Here is a 14,360-nt window from a genome sequence, read left to right as displayed (position 1 = left end):
TTGAGTTGCTGCCTGCAGACAAACAAACACATTTAGCTTGTTGGTGTGGGCGCTGCAGGAATTGAAACAAGTCACAGTAACAGAGAGGAAAAAAAACAACAAGAACTGAAACAAGTCACAGTAACAGAGAGGAAAAAAAACAACAAGAACTGAAACAAGTCACAGTAACAGAGAGGAAAAAAAAACAACAAGAACTGAAACAAGTCACAGTAACAGAGAGGAAAAAAAACAACAAGAACTGAAACAAGTCACAGTAACAGAGAGGAAAAAAAACAACAAGAACTGAAACAAGTCACAGTAACAGAGAGGAAAAAAAACAACAAGAACTGAAACAAGTCACAGTAACAGAGAGGAAAAAAAACAACAAGAACTGAAACAAGTCACAGTAACAGAGAGGAAAAAAAACAACAAGAACTGAAACAAGTCACAGTAACAGAGAGGAAAAAAAACAACAAGAACTGAAACAAGTCACAGTAACAGAGAGGAAAAAAAACAACAAGAACTGAAACAAGTCACAGTAACAGAGAGGAAAAAAAACAACAAGAACTGAAACAAGTCACAGTAACAGAGAGGAAAAAAAACAACAAGAACTGAAACAAGTCACAGTAACAGAGAGGAAAAAAAACAACAAGAACTGAAACAAGTCACAGTAACAGAGAGGAAAAAAACAACAAGAACTGAAACAAGTCACAGTAACAGAGAGGAAAAAAAAACAACGGATGTTTTCATTGATCTTTTACCTTCCTGCTTTTGTTTGCAGCAACAAGCAACCAATACAACAGGAATTATGATCAGCAGACCTGGGGCCTGTTTCAGAAAGGAGGTTCGACCAACTCTGAGGTTGAACTTGAACTCCGAGTTGGTCAATCGGGAGATTAACAACTCTGAGTTTTCTGTTTCAGAGAAGCTGATCCGAGTTAGGTCAATCAACTCTGAGTGGACTGATTCGGAGGTGAGCGTGAGCACCGCGACTATAAGAAGCCATTATCAATGGAGCGCAGATATCACGAGTCACCATGGCAACCGTGAAAAAAAGAGGTCTGCGTATTTTTCGCCAGCTGAACTTGACGTGCTGCTGCAGAGTTACAGTGAATATGACACATATTCCTGAAGAAAAGCAACACAGCTGCATCTGCAAAACAGAGATAGTTAGCGTGGGAAAACATAGCTGCTCAAGTTAATGCCTAAGTTTGCATTTAAATCATTGTTATAAAATATTGACTGTAATAACTTTTTAAATAGCGTACGGTGTGAAGTAAAAAATGGGGATATTTAGGTGTACTTTTGAAGTGTTATTCCTGGTGTAATTGCATGAAATGCTGCATAGTGTACAGAACCAATCGGGGGAAAAATGCATTTAACGTCGGTAATGTTTAGAGGACTTTCTTGTTAACCTTCCCCTCTTGCAAACGTTGGTCAGTTTAATATTAATACATGCAATTGTGTTTTTAAAAGTGAACTTTTGTATACTGTTGAACCTTTCGCTGCGCGAAGACTTCTCCTTTCTTTTCTCTCGTCTTTTCCGACCGTGGTCGGAAGCGCAGGGGAGATTTCCTTCAGGGCCGAAGGGAATTCTCCTTCGGGGTTCACTTCCCGTTGGAAACCCTCAACCTCCAGAGCGGATTAAGAATGACTCCAAAACAGTTATTCTGGGAATGACACCTTCTCTTTATTTAACTAAGTGCTCCGTTCTCCGAACACACAATATATTCCACGCACACACCTCCGCTCCGTGCTCACCCCCCCCCCCCCCCCCCCATCTGCACCTGCAATCGCCCCTCCCCTTGTCTCTCGTGGCTCGCACCCCGCTCAGCACACACACGCTGCAACACTACCCTTGTATTGATCAAGTGGTATAGGTTTATACGGGATTAAGAAAGTAAGCAGTGCTAGCAAATTGTGTTTCCATAAAATAATTGTTACATTAATCTAATTCAATGTCCCTGATTTCATTTTCACGTAGATGCAATCCTGCAGGAATTAAAATAACATGGCAGCAGCTAAAAGTGAAAAAGAAATCGAGTCTTCTCAAAATCCTCGTACGAGGTAAATATAATTCTCTATGAATTAATGCAGCCTCTTCGTCTATTGGGTCCTCCAAAAAAGGACAAGCCATTCTTGTCACTTAGACCGTCTCTGTGTGACGGAAATGTGGGCAATGAAGGTTAAAGCGAAAAATACGTCGTTCGTCTTTAAAAAGGGGAGGGGACCGGCAGAAACTTCGAGTTTGGAGAATAAAACCTGCTCCCGACCAGGTTAGGTTCACAGCATAAGTAACCATGGATACGGACTCCGAGTAGAAGTTACCTCTCTTTCAGAAACGGGTTTGACTTACTCTGCTTTCTCTGGTTTAACAAACCTCCCATTCTGAAACGGAAAACCCAGGGTTTCCCTGATTTCAGGGTTAACGCACTCAGAGTTTACACTTAACCTCCTTTCTGAAACAGGCCCCAGCTTTAAAAGCTGCCCCAATCACCAGCAGGTTCAGCTGAGCATGTGAAACTTCTGTGAAAAAACAAAGAAAATCATAAGAATACATCTACAAATGTATGTTTCTACTGTATATCTATCATTTATAAGGAGTATTTACCGACAAGTCGTGGTTCAAAAATGTAACACCAGTAAACAACAATGTGTTCAGTATAATAGCCTATTTTTTCTAACTTGTCCTGTCCAGCAGCTGAACAAGCTGATAACAACACGATAGCCTATTTTTATTAGTAAAAATTAGGGGTTCTTTTTGGTATTCGTATTGGTACTTTTCTGTGTGAAAACAAGAACGGAGAAGACAAATAACAAACTATGTACATGAAAACCTTTTTTTTAAGAACCATGGCTTCAGATTTAGAGGTGCCGACCCTCATCCCAGCCACTTCACTCTTGGCTGCAAACCGCCCCAATGCTTGCTGGAGGTCCTGGTCTTGATGAAGCAAACAGGACAACATCATCTGTAAAGAGCTGAGAATAAATCCTGTGGTCTCCAAACCAGACCCCCTCAGGGCCCTGGCTGCACCTAGAAATTCTGTCCATAAAGATTATAAACAGAACCAGTGCTAAAGTGTAGCAGTGCTTACTGTACTGGCTATGCAAACCAAGCTCCTGCTCCAGTCACACACAGACCAGACAGCCCTAAGTAAGGCTCCCCAGACCCCATTCTCCAAGAGCACCCTCCACAGGACACCATGGGGGACGCAGTCGAACGCCTCCTCTAAGTTCCACTGTTCCATGACCAGGAGGAAAACTGCACTGTTGCTCTTGGATCTGAGTTTCGAGGAACTTTCCTCTCCAGTACCCTGGCATAGACTTTTCCAGGGAGGCTGAGGAGGGTGATTCCCACTTATTTAGAACACAACCTCCGGTCCCACTTCTTGAATAGGGGATCCACCATATCTGCCGGTCTAATTGTACGGTTCTCGTCTGCCACTCAATGCTACAGAGACGTGTCAGCATACAACTTGCCATATTTTCTATATAGCGTATTTTCACGACCAGACGACTATATTGCGGTGCACCTAATGTGTTGTTGGTAAAGAGGACCTAGGAGAGGACAGCATGAGAACGGTAAGGAGAGAAGTGGGGACGTAAAAGAAGACATCCCCCACCCCCCAAATAGTACAAAGTGCAGGTATGTGCATAATGCAGATCAACATCTTTTCGGAAACCCTGACAATGCAAAGAGACACGTTTCTCAAACTCAGTTTAAACTGCAAGCTATCAGCTACGCGGAGGAAATGAAAAGCTGTGAGAGAAATCAAGATGAATGAATCCATGTTTCACAACTGTGGGATGGTGGAAAACAAACTCTAACAAGACAAGATGACGCAGCTGAGTTTTCATGGAAATAAAGCGAGGACTGAAGTTAATAATCTGTCTAAATGGACGAGCTTGTAGATTTGATATGAGAACTTGTAAAATAGAATGTGAAAACTTGTGCACCAAAAATCTGCATCTGTGTGTAAAAATCTTCTGCTGTGAACTGAGAAATTTCCATTTGCATGTGTTCATTCAGAGTTACAACGTCAATTCTGTGATTACAACTGCTTTAATGTGCTTCTGGGTTTGCGTGAATCTGCTGGTGCAAATCACAAGTGCACTTCAACTGCACTCTGAATTCTGACACATTCCTTGCAAGAAACTTGTGTCAAAACTGATCAGCGTCCGATAGTTTTTTTAATTTTTTTTTATTGAAGGAACAATTTAACAAACAATCGCGGCATTTCTGTCAATGATAACAATATCAATGCTGAGATAAAGGTAGACAAAAACCAAATGTGAAAACAAATATAACTTAAAAAAATAAATAAACAAAAATAAGGGGCTATTACACAAGTTTAAATAGATCAAATAAATTACACAATGTCTGGGCATTCTTATGATTCATGTAATGTAAAGATTTAAAGATTACTTTGAGACGGTTTAGTAATCCATTAATGTGAGGTTTCACCTTTAAGAATTTACAAGTATGTATAAAATGCTTAGAAATTAGTACATTAATCAGAAAATCCAGATTTTTGTCAATTAATTGTAATCGAATTTTAATTGTATTCCAATTTAAACGGTTAATGATGATATTTTTAGATTTGAGCCAATTATGAAAAGAAGACCAAAACTCTTTTATATGCAAACATTCAAAGAAAAGATGTTTCACAGTTTTTACATCATTTCCACAAAAGACACAATCATCATTATCCCAGTTAAAGCTGTGTCCACTATTGGAACTAGGGGGGAGGGAGGGTCAGAGGAGGGGGGAGTCAACCAATCAGAGTGCAGGACTCGGAGAACTTGGTAAAGTTAGAAAGAGCTTCACAGATTCGGACTTCCTGCTCAATAACTCTTCTGATAAACGTTCAAATTTCATAGCAAGTATCTCAATCCTTTTGTATTAACACAGAGAGGGAACTATAAATACATTTCTAAAGAAAAGGAAAGCATTTCCTGCGTTTTAATGAGAAATCGAGCTGTACATGCAGACACTGCACCAGCGGCACGGCTGCCAAGGGACCGTCAACAAAGTGTAACCTCCGTGAAAACATCATTCTGTATAAATGTCTACATTTATATGAGCTGGTAATGAAAACGCATCAGCATATTCATGCTACAATCAACAATTTGTGAGAAATTCCATCTTTAATGTTCCATCTTTTAAGAATGTGTCAGAAGTCAGAGCGCAGTTGTAGCGCACTTGTGATTTGCGCCAGCAGATTCACGCAGAAGCACATTTAAGCAGTTGTAATCACAGATTTGACGTTGTAACTCTGAATGAACACATGCAAATGGGAATTTTTTAGTTCAGAGCAGAAGATTTTTACACACAGATGCAGATTTATGGTGAACAAGTTTTCACAATTTATTTTACAAGTTCTCATATCAAATCTATGAGCTCGTCCTTTTAGACACATTTTTACCTTAATACCAGGTGGCCCGAGACCAACTTGACTGAAGGCAGTAATGCTGGCAGAGGAAAAGAAAACTGAACATATTCAAGGAGGTCTTGGTGCTTTCGTTTGATGAAACGGGGCCATCTTGCCATTCAGGCGAGAACTACAGTTGCGCAGCAACGACCAGCTGATTACAATGAAAAGCTGTTCATCTTCCGCTCCTTTTACTGGGACACAGCGCTGGGCGAGTTACGCCACACTTTGTGAATGGATTGAAGAAGCTCAGGCTAACGTGTCTGCTTGCACTGCTTTCGAAGTGCAGAAAAGCCAACATCATTTACGAGGAGTCGCACGGCAACGAGACAGACTCTGACAATGACAAAAGGGAACCTGGCGTGTTTGATAGAAATTTGGCCCAGCTACAAAGGACAAGAATTTTGGGATGCTGATTGATGAATGAAAAAATAAATCACAACCAACTCAGTTGTGCTTCCACTGCCTTTTTTTAAACACGCACTAACATGCATGTTTTACTGGTATGTTTTAACGTGCACGTGCATTAAAACCTAACACCTCGTGTCCAAAACACTTAATTTAGACCACGTCATGAAACCTGCGATAGAGATTGTGAACTACATCCTGTCATGGTTTGGGTTTCTTTGTATTGATTTTTGCTTTCCGTCTTGTTTCTGTCATGTTTGAGTTCTGTTTCCTGTTTTATTTGGAAAGGTTTACTGTTATGTCATGGTTTTGAGATTTACTTCCCTGGTTCCAATCTCTCCTGATCGTTGTCACCTGTGTCTTGTCAGTCCTGTCTGTAAATAAGTCCTGTCTCTGCCCTCCTCTTGTCTTCTGCCATGTGTTCATGCTATGCCCACAGTGAGTTTTGTTTAGGTTTCACTGCTCAGCAGTGCTTTTTGTTACGTTAATAAACCCCTTGCCCTGGAACCGTGTGCCTCCCGTCTCTGCATTTTGGGTACTTCATGCTCACCAGCCCCGCACATCCGTACGCAAACCCTTAATCACTGGCAGTTCAAAAATCTCATTGCTGGACTTTACGCAGACTTGCATGGTGACCTGCCACTGCTCTGTGAGATGGCTCTCAAGAGGTAGAGTGCTGTCATGTTTTTCTGAGCTTTTGGAAGCATTAAAATTGTTCACGGCAGAAAGGGACAAAGGGTATCCCATGATTTCAGACCCAACTGGCTTCTGGATTTGGCTTTATGGCGGTCATGCTTTCAAACCTGGATAAACTAAACCTGGACCTGCAGGGGAAATTAAAAACTCTTCCTGATTTCACACAAAGTGTATTCTCCTTTATTAACAAGTTGAAGCTTTTCAAAGTGCACATTCAAAAAAGCAATCCATCCCACTTTCCATCTTTGCGGGGCGTAAATCTGAAGGCTGCCATCAAAATGAATACAGCGCAGTGGCTCCGGTGGTAGAGCGTGTCGTCCAATGATCAAAGCATCGATCCCCGTTCCCCCCAGCCAGCTGTCGTTGTGTCCTTGGGCAAGACTCTTCACCCTCCCTGCCTCCAGTGCAGCTCAACTGGTGTGTGAATGTGTATGAATGATCCCGGTGATGGTCAGAGGGACCGTAGGCGTGAACCGACAGCCACGCCTCTGTCAGCCTGCCCCGGGGCAGCTGAGACTACATCAGTAGCTTATCATCACCAAGTATGAAAGAGGAGTGAATGAATAATGGACACATTGTAAGAACTTTGAGCACCAAGAAAATACGCAGATAAATCTAAGCCATTATTGTTATTATTATTATTGGCAGGGCGTGGTGTGACTCTTTGACTCTCATAGTTAAAAATTACGGTTCTTTGTGTAAAACTTGTCTGCCACCCCTGCCCTAGTGTTTTAATTAAGCTTCATTTAGGCCTTCATTCCAGATTCCAGACATTATGGTTTACATACTTTAAAATTTACATTCTGTACACGTTTGGATTTTTGATCAAATTCTTTTATATTTTAAAAAGCCTTAGAGCAAGATTCATCAGATTTGCATCACTTTAACATTTCACACCAAGCCTCTTCCAACTATAGGTGGCAAACATGCTCTAGTATCGGGTAGTCCAGTGTGAACAGCATGACCTAAATGTGTGTTCAGGAATGTGCATCACATTCCCGGTGTGAACGTAGCATTAGAGACTCATTAGCATTACAGAGTCCAGACAACTGCAGTCTGATCCAACTGTGTTCTGATCCAAAGTGCTATTTAAATTGAACAGAGTTCTGATTGTGACTAATCCAAAAAGTCATAATTAAAAAAAATGAACAATACCTGCTGTTCATCAGTAGTGTGTGAACGTACCTCCAGTTAAATGGTCCGGACACGTGACAGTTATGGATCCCGTTCTATTACTGACATAGTTGGAGGCTGCGCAGGTGAACTTCTGCCCTTCTCCCTGCTTCCTGATGTTTTGCTGCAGACTGGAGCCATCGTAGGTTTGATTCCCAACAATCAACTCGTAGTGGACATTGTTGGTGGACTTTAAACTGCAGGTCACTAAAACTGTGCAGAATTGATTGGAATTACTTGAAACGTGTGTGGAAGTCAGAATGGGGTCTTCAGTTATGGACTCTGAGGACAGACAGGAGAGAAAAGAAAACAATAGAAAACACAAGATTTCATTGCATCCATAGTCTCTAAAACCCTGGTAAGCATTACAACTTTAGCTGTTTGTAGTTTGATTTTATGTTTATGTTTATAAGATCAAATGAAAGGTATGACTTTACGTAGACTTTACATAGAAATTAAAAGTCAGTAAGTTTAGATAAAGTCTGAGGACTTCAAGCATTAAACATTATTTTAATATCTGAAAATTGGCTCTACTGTTTACGTTTTAAACATTTCCTTATTTGAAACTTTTGAGAAATTATTGTTATGTAAAAAAGATCTTGCATTCTTACTTTGCAGTAACTGCAAAAACTATAGAGTTTCATAAAGAACTAGAAAGAAAAACAAGGGTTTACCATAAACCTGAAGAGTAACGACGACAGTTTTCCTTTGTTTGTTGTTCTGTTGAGAAATAAAACTGAAATTCCCAGAATCTTGAAGAGTTAGCTTTGTTAGAGTTAAACTGAGGGTGGTGATGTTGAAGTTTAATCTGTTGCCAAATTTGTGGTTAGTAATGTTGAGACGTCTGTCTGCAACATCTTGATTTTCATATTTCCACCTTGCTTTATCAACTCCTTCAGTTGGAAGCTCTGATGAAATCTCCACTGAGTCTCCAACTTTTTTGTAAATAGTCTTCAAGGAAACCAAACCTGAAAAACAAGAAGCAGAAACATAAAGAGAGAATGAAGAGATTTAAAACAGATCCTCTGATGAAAGAAATAACCATGAATGAGAAAAAAGGACATGTTAAAAATTAATACATACATTTTATTTGTTATATTTGTTCTGAAATAGAGGCATAAGTCATTGAATACAAGTTTTTTTTTTATTCATATTTGGGTCACTTAAACTACTGCTCAAAAGTTTGGGGTCACTTAGAAATGTTCCAATTTTTTTAAGAAGAGCACTATTTTTTTTCAGAGAAGATAACTTAAATTAATCAGAAATACATTCTTTCTCTCAAAGATGTTTTCTACTCTCTTCAGAGAACAGCACAAACAGGCTCTAACCAGAGTAGAACAGAAAGTGGGAGGCCCCGCTGCACAACTGAGCAAGAATAGAAGTACATTAGAGTCTCCAGTTTGAGAAATAGACGCCTCACAGGCCCTCAACTGACTGCTTCATTAAATAGTACTCGTAAAACGTCAGTGTCAACATTGAAGGTTGATGGAAATGTTCAGTTTCTTGACAATTTTTCTCATGGAATAGCCTTCATTTCTAAGAACAGCAGTAGACTGTAAAGTTTCACATGAAAGTTCTCTTCTCTGGCTATTTTGAGGATTTAATTGACCCACAAATGTGATTCTGCAGATACTCAACTTACTCAAAGGAAGATCCGTTTTATAGCAGCTCTAACCCCCAAACTGTTTTTAGCTGTGCTAACAACAAGGGTTTTCTAATCATCTGTTAGCATTTCTGACACTATGAGCAAACACATTGTACCATTAGAACACTGGAGTGATGGTTGCTAGAAATGGGCCTCCAGTCACGTAAGGGTTAATGGCCGACGAAGTGTGCGTTATTACTTTTTAACGTACACCGTGGAAGTCTGAACTGTCAGACGCGAAGCAAAAGGTTGTTTTAAAGAAGCCGGCACAGTGATACAAAACATTTAAGCTAGGTGACCGGAACTTCTTTTTTCACCGTGCGGTTATCAGGTTTTAACGCACACCCAGTAGCCAATCAGAATCGAGTATTCACCCGGACCATGATATAAGATGTAGATAATGCACCAAAAACCAATCATCTGCAGCTGGAATAGTCATTTTTTTTTATCAATTATCACATTAATAATGTATACAGTTTGTGTAAGGGTTAATGGCCGAGTGATGAAGCCACTTGGATGAGCTGTGAAACATTTTAATTAAGACGTTTAAGTCCAAATGCAATGACTCCTTTTTAAGTTTACCAAAGTATACTTAGTCTACCACCTTACTACTTATGTATACTTAGTATACTTGACGTTTATTTTTTACATGCTATCTAAATATTGTAAACTTTAAATGTTCCCATTTAGTCTGAAGAAGTATTCTGTTCATATACTTCCTAGTACACTACATATTTGGTCTACTTGCTATACTTAAATCAAGATTAATTTATAATATAAATTTCAAGGATGGTACTTTTTGGTAAGTATCAATTTCAAGATGTCACCTGACTAATTGAGAAACTTCACCAACTTGCTGTCAATTCCACCAAACTTCCACCACTCCACAAACACTGACACATCTCATATTTTTAAGATTAGTTTTAAGAATTCAACTTTTCTTAAATCCAAACTACTATTTATGTTTTCAACACTTTTTTGGGTCCACAACATTACTGCACATTTCAACTCCCTTCTTTAGATCTTTTACTTTGTCATAGTAAATAACCACCATTATTATAAGTATTTAGTAAGTACCAACTTACTAAATAAGCCGTTTTTTTTACATGTAAGGTAAAAATTAAAGTCCAAACAAAGCCTGCTTTAAATGCAATAAAGCTTTAAAACATTTTTGGTTTTATCATCAGAGACCAGCAGGGGTCTCTCATGTTCATTTGAAGCCTCAAGAAAGGAACCATGAAACCAAGAGAGACCTAAATGTCTGCAGAGGCTTCATGTCACCACCGGTCAACAAATGAGTCATGTTTTGGACTGTGAGGAGAAGAACAGCTGCTCCGAGAAAAACCACAAAAGCACGATGAGAACTTGTAAACATTGAAGGGACCTATTCTGGACTTGAACCTTGTCACTGTAAAGCAAGAGTGCTAACCACCACACAACCGTGCGGCAAAGAAATATATTTAACATTTTCAAATCAATTATAGCTTTGCTGTTTGCTTTTGTTTAATAAGAATGCTGAGTTTTTTTTTTTTTTTCATTCTAGCATTGGATAATGCTCCAATGTGTTTGCAGTGTTTATAGCACCTGCTTGTCTTAGGGAATCTTTTATCCCAGGAGTAACCAGGCCGACCTCTGCTAAGTAGCTGATAGCTGGCCTTTACGCACGGCCATCAAGGCAATACGTTTCTACAGGAAATGGATGGAAGCAAAACCTGAAAAACCCCAGATTCTGATGGAGGTGAGAAAGGCGATGCAAATAAAGACCTGCTAGTAAACAACACATTTTCTGGTAGATAACACTGCTTCTGCTTTTACAGCTCCTTCACAGTTCTTGTTTTAACCAGTGACATCAGTACAACGACGCAGTAAAAAAAGTGTCTGACATATGTGTGAAGACTCTTTCATCAAGAATGATTCCAAAAATGTTATCTGGACATCATTTCTTAACCCTTGTGCTATCCTAGGCACTTTAACATTGGGAGTGGGGTCATCTAGACCCCACAAGACAGTGCGCTGAACCTTTTTTCTTCAATGATTTGTGATCTTCACTGGTGTCCATGGATTACATGAAATCTTTCCACCTTTATCCACCTTTGTCATGGTAGGGAGAACACGTCAATGTAAGGGTGGGGTCATCTAAGATAGCACAAGTGTTAAAGTCCCACTCCGATCATCTTTTAAATTTTGTAAAAGTGTTCCCAGTGGTCGTTTAATTATCATTATGCCATTTTAGCCAAAGCCAAAAAACAGTTTAATTTTCCAGGACAAAGTTTCTGCAAAGCAGCAGGATTTCATTAGAAATTTGCCCCTGAATTGTGAACTGGACTGTTGGCGCAGAGTAAGCCCACTTCTATTTTTCATCCTCCATCTGTTTACATTCTCTGCCTCTAGCTTACAGCATCTCACAACCCCAAGCTAACATTAGTGGTGCAACAAAAATAGGAAGTAAAATTGGAGTTCTTCAGCTGTACAGGTTTGTGCCACATGCCAGCTCAGACAAGGAAAATGAAGATGGATCTAGTCGCCTACAAGTGGATGGATCAGAATGAAGCAGAGCAGGGGGCTTGTGATCCGCCCAATGCAGCTTCTACCTAAAAGCTACCAGTTTTTTCAAACAGCATTTTTTCATCTGCTCTTGATTCACAGCAGGATCCATAAAGAGATGCTCAAAAACGCGATTTTATTCTTAATTTTCTTTATATTTGTCCTCCATCAGAAAAATACCACAATTACGTGTTAAAAACACACACGCAAAAACTAACATTGTCATTGGAGTTTAAGTTTAAGACATATCGCTCAAGAGGAACAGAAAGCTGTGGTGTTTCCATAATAACCTTTGTTCCTGTGGTCCCAGCTCCCTTTCGGGCATTGATCAGGTACCCCGTGTGGTTCTGGGCTGTTTTCTCATCGTTCTCAGGATAATTGTACCCACCAGGTGAAATCTTCTTCAGAGTCCCAGGTGGAGGTAGATTCTCACTCATCTCGTATTTCGGTCATTTTCTAACTATCATCAAACAGTTGATTTCTTTTCATTGCTTATTTGAGATTGGTTCATTCCAGTCTTGCTCAGGTCTACAATCTTGTCCTTGGTGTTGAGCAGTAAATTTGACGTGTGTTAAAAGAGAGGCAGCAGACGTGAATTATCTTTATGTCTTTATGGAGTGAGAGTTCTGTTTGTTGGATAAATTCTTTTTGTTTAGTTTCAGGTGCTCTGGATTGCGATTGTAGGATGATGGCTTTCAAATGAGGCATCTTCATTTCTATGGGGGTGGTGGGGGTGGACTGTGGTCTGTTCCCCCACCCTCGGGTCTTTATTTTTGTTCCCCTCCCCCCTCCGCCCTAGACAAGTGGTAACAGTGGACATGTACATTTATACAAATGACCAATTCTATTAAAACAGGTAACAAGTGTATGATTTAAGAGCTTCTTAAGGAAGAAGTAACAGCTTAAATACTTTTCTGTACCTTTAAACAAATACATCCTTTAAAGTCATACAATGTGATTTCCTTGATTCTTTGTATGTTTTACGTTCAGTCTCTCACAGCTGATACGTGTCTATGATGAACATAACAGATCTCTACCATCTTTTGAAGTGATACAACTTGTAGAATCAGAGACAGACATATTTTGATGTCCTTCTATAACCTTTATAATATAAGGCTTTCTAAAGCTGGCACAACTATTACATTAAAGACCTGCAGCCATGCTTGCACTCTGCAGAAGCACTGGTACATTCTGAGAGGCATCAGCAGAAACAGTCAATTACTCAAGAGTTATTACATTCTATAAAAAAGGGAAGTAACAGAAACTTAACGATCCTTCTTTTATTTTACCTGAAGATGCGGTAGGAAATCTGCTGACATGTCAGGCATTCTGAAGTTTTTCCATTAGTGAACAGAAACACCAAAACAGTAAAGGAAATGCATTTGTAACAAAAAATGCTCTTTCCACGCGTTTGTGGGGTGATAAAAAGGACTTTTGGACAGTTGGGTATTAAATCCATTTAGGAGTTTAAGAGTTTTTATACAGCATTGTACTAGTTTTGAAATAATTTTGCAGTAAACACCCACACATCTGAAAGTGTAAGCCCTGAGCCAAGTGCATGTCAAGACGTTCTAAAGATAGGAAAAAGATGTAGTTCATCACTGTACTAAATATATAAATGTGACAGAGCTGAGAAGTTTAAGGTAGAACTGCATGAATAAGTGTAAAAACTCACCGGGGTGGCAGAGCCAGAGAAGCAGCAAAACGCTTGAGGAAAAGTAACTCAGACAAAGAGGGCGACAGGCAGCCATTGCAGGGGGGATAGCAACGATTTCTGCTTCCTCTTCTGGTGTGTTTCTTCAAAACCAACTAGAAAAAAAGGCACTAAAAATGCACTAATTCACTTCCTACTAGGAACAAATGATGATCTTGTGTCTTTTTTTTTATTTTGTCAGGTTTTACTAAAGAAGGTAAAAGAAGCAAAACTCCTTGAATGATATAACAAAACAGTAGCTTAACCTTATAGAGTGGCATGAACAAGAAAAGTAAGAAACGTTTCGCATTAGCCATTTTTTTGTCTGTCACTTTGCCTTTCCTTTTTTCTCTGTCAAATTTATTATCCTTGACTTGTCAATGTCATTGATTTTGCTCTTTTTCCTATTGTGTCTGTTTTCCAGCACTTTTGGAAGGATGGCAACAAATGTCTTGCTTTATTTCTTTTGTCTTTTCGTATTTTTACAGCCTCTCACACAATTATGCTAACTATTCATGCAACAACTTGAAATTAATGAATAAAAACAAATCATTTCACATTAATATCCGTCAGTGCTCCTAGATAGTCATGGTTTTCTATCCAAAAAGTCATCTAAAAATAGCCAACAAAAATCAAAATAGTGATTCATTAGCCAGAACTACCAATAATAAATTATCTTTTATTTTTTACTTCCCTATTTGAAAATCCAACTTTTTTAATTATATTGTAAAAACAATTGTAATTATATTAAAGTGTAAAAAATATAAAAACTTTCCAAGTGTTATTAAAA

General features: G+C 39.1%; 1 long non-coding RNA gene across 1 annotated transcript; it reads right to left on the bottom strand.

The window, feature by feature from the left end:
- Nucleotides 1–1,781: 1,781 nt before the first annotated feature.
- Nucleotides 1,782–13,675, bottom strand: LOC144987207 (uncharacterized). The gene is made up of 4 exons (XR_013651082.1): nucleotides 13,553–13,675; nucleotides 8,363–8,656; nucleotides 7,701–7,970; nucleotides 1,782–2,505 (listed from the first exon to the last, which is right to left on the bottom strand). It is a non-coding gene; the product is annotated as an uncharacterized LOC144987207 (long non-coding RNA).
- Nucleotides 13,676–14,360: the final 685 nt, after the last annotated feature.

Source organism: Oryzias latipes, chromosome 18, assembly GCF_053564925.1.
Source record: "Oryzias latipes strain Hd-rR chromosome 18, Olatipes_Hd-rR_3.1".
NCBI lineage: Eukaryota > Metazoa > Chordata > Actinopteri > Beloniformes > Adrianichthyidae > Oryzias > Oryzias latipes.
This window is presented reverse-complemented; position numbering and strand designations above follow the sequence as displayed.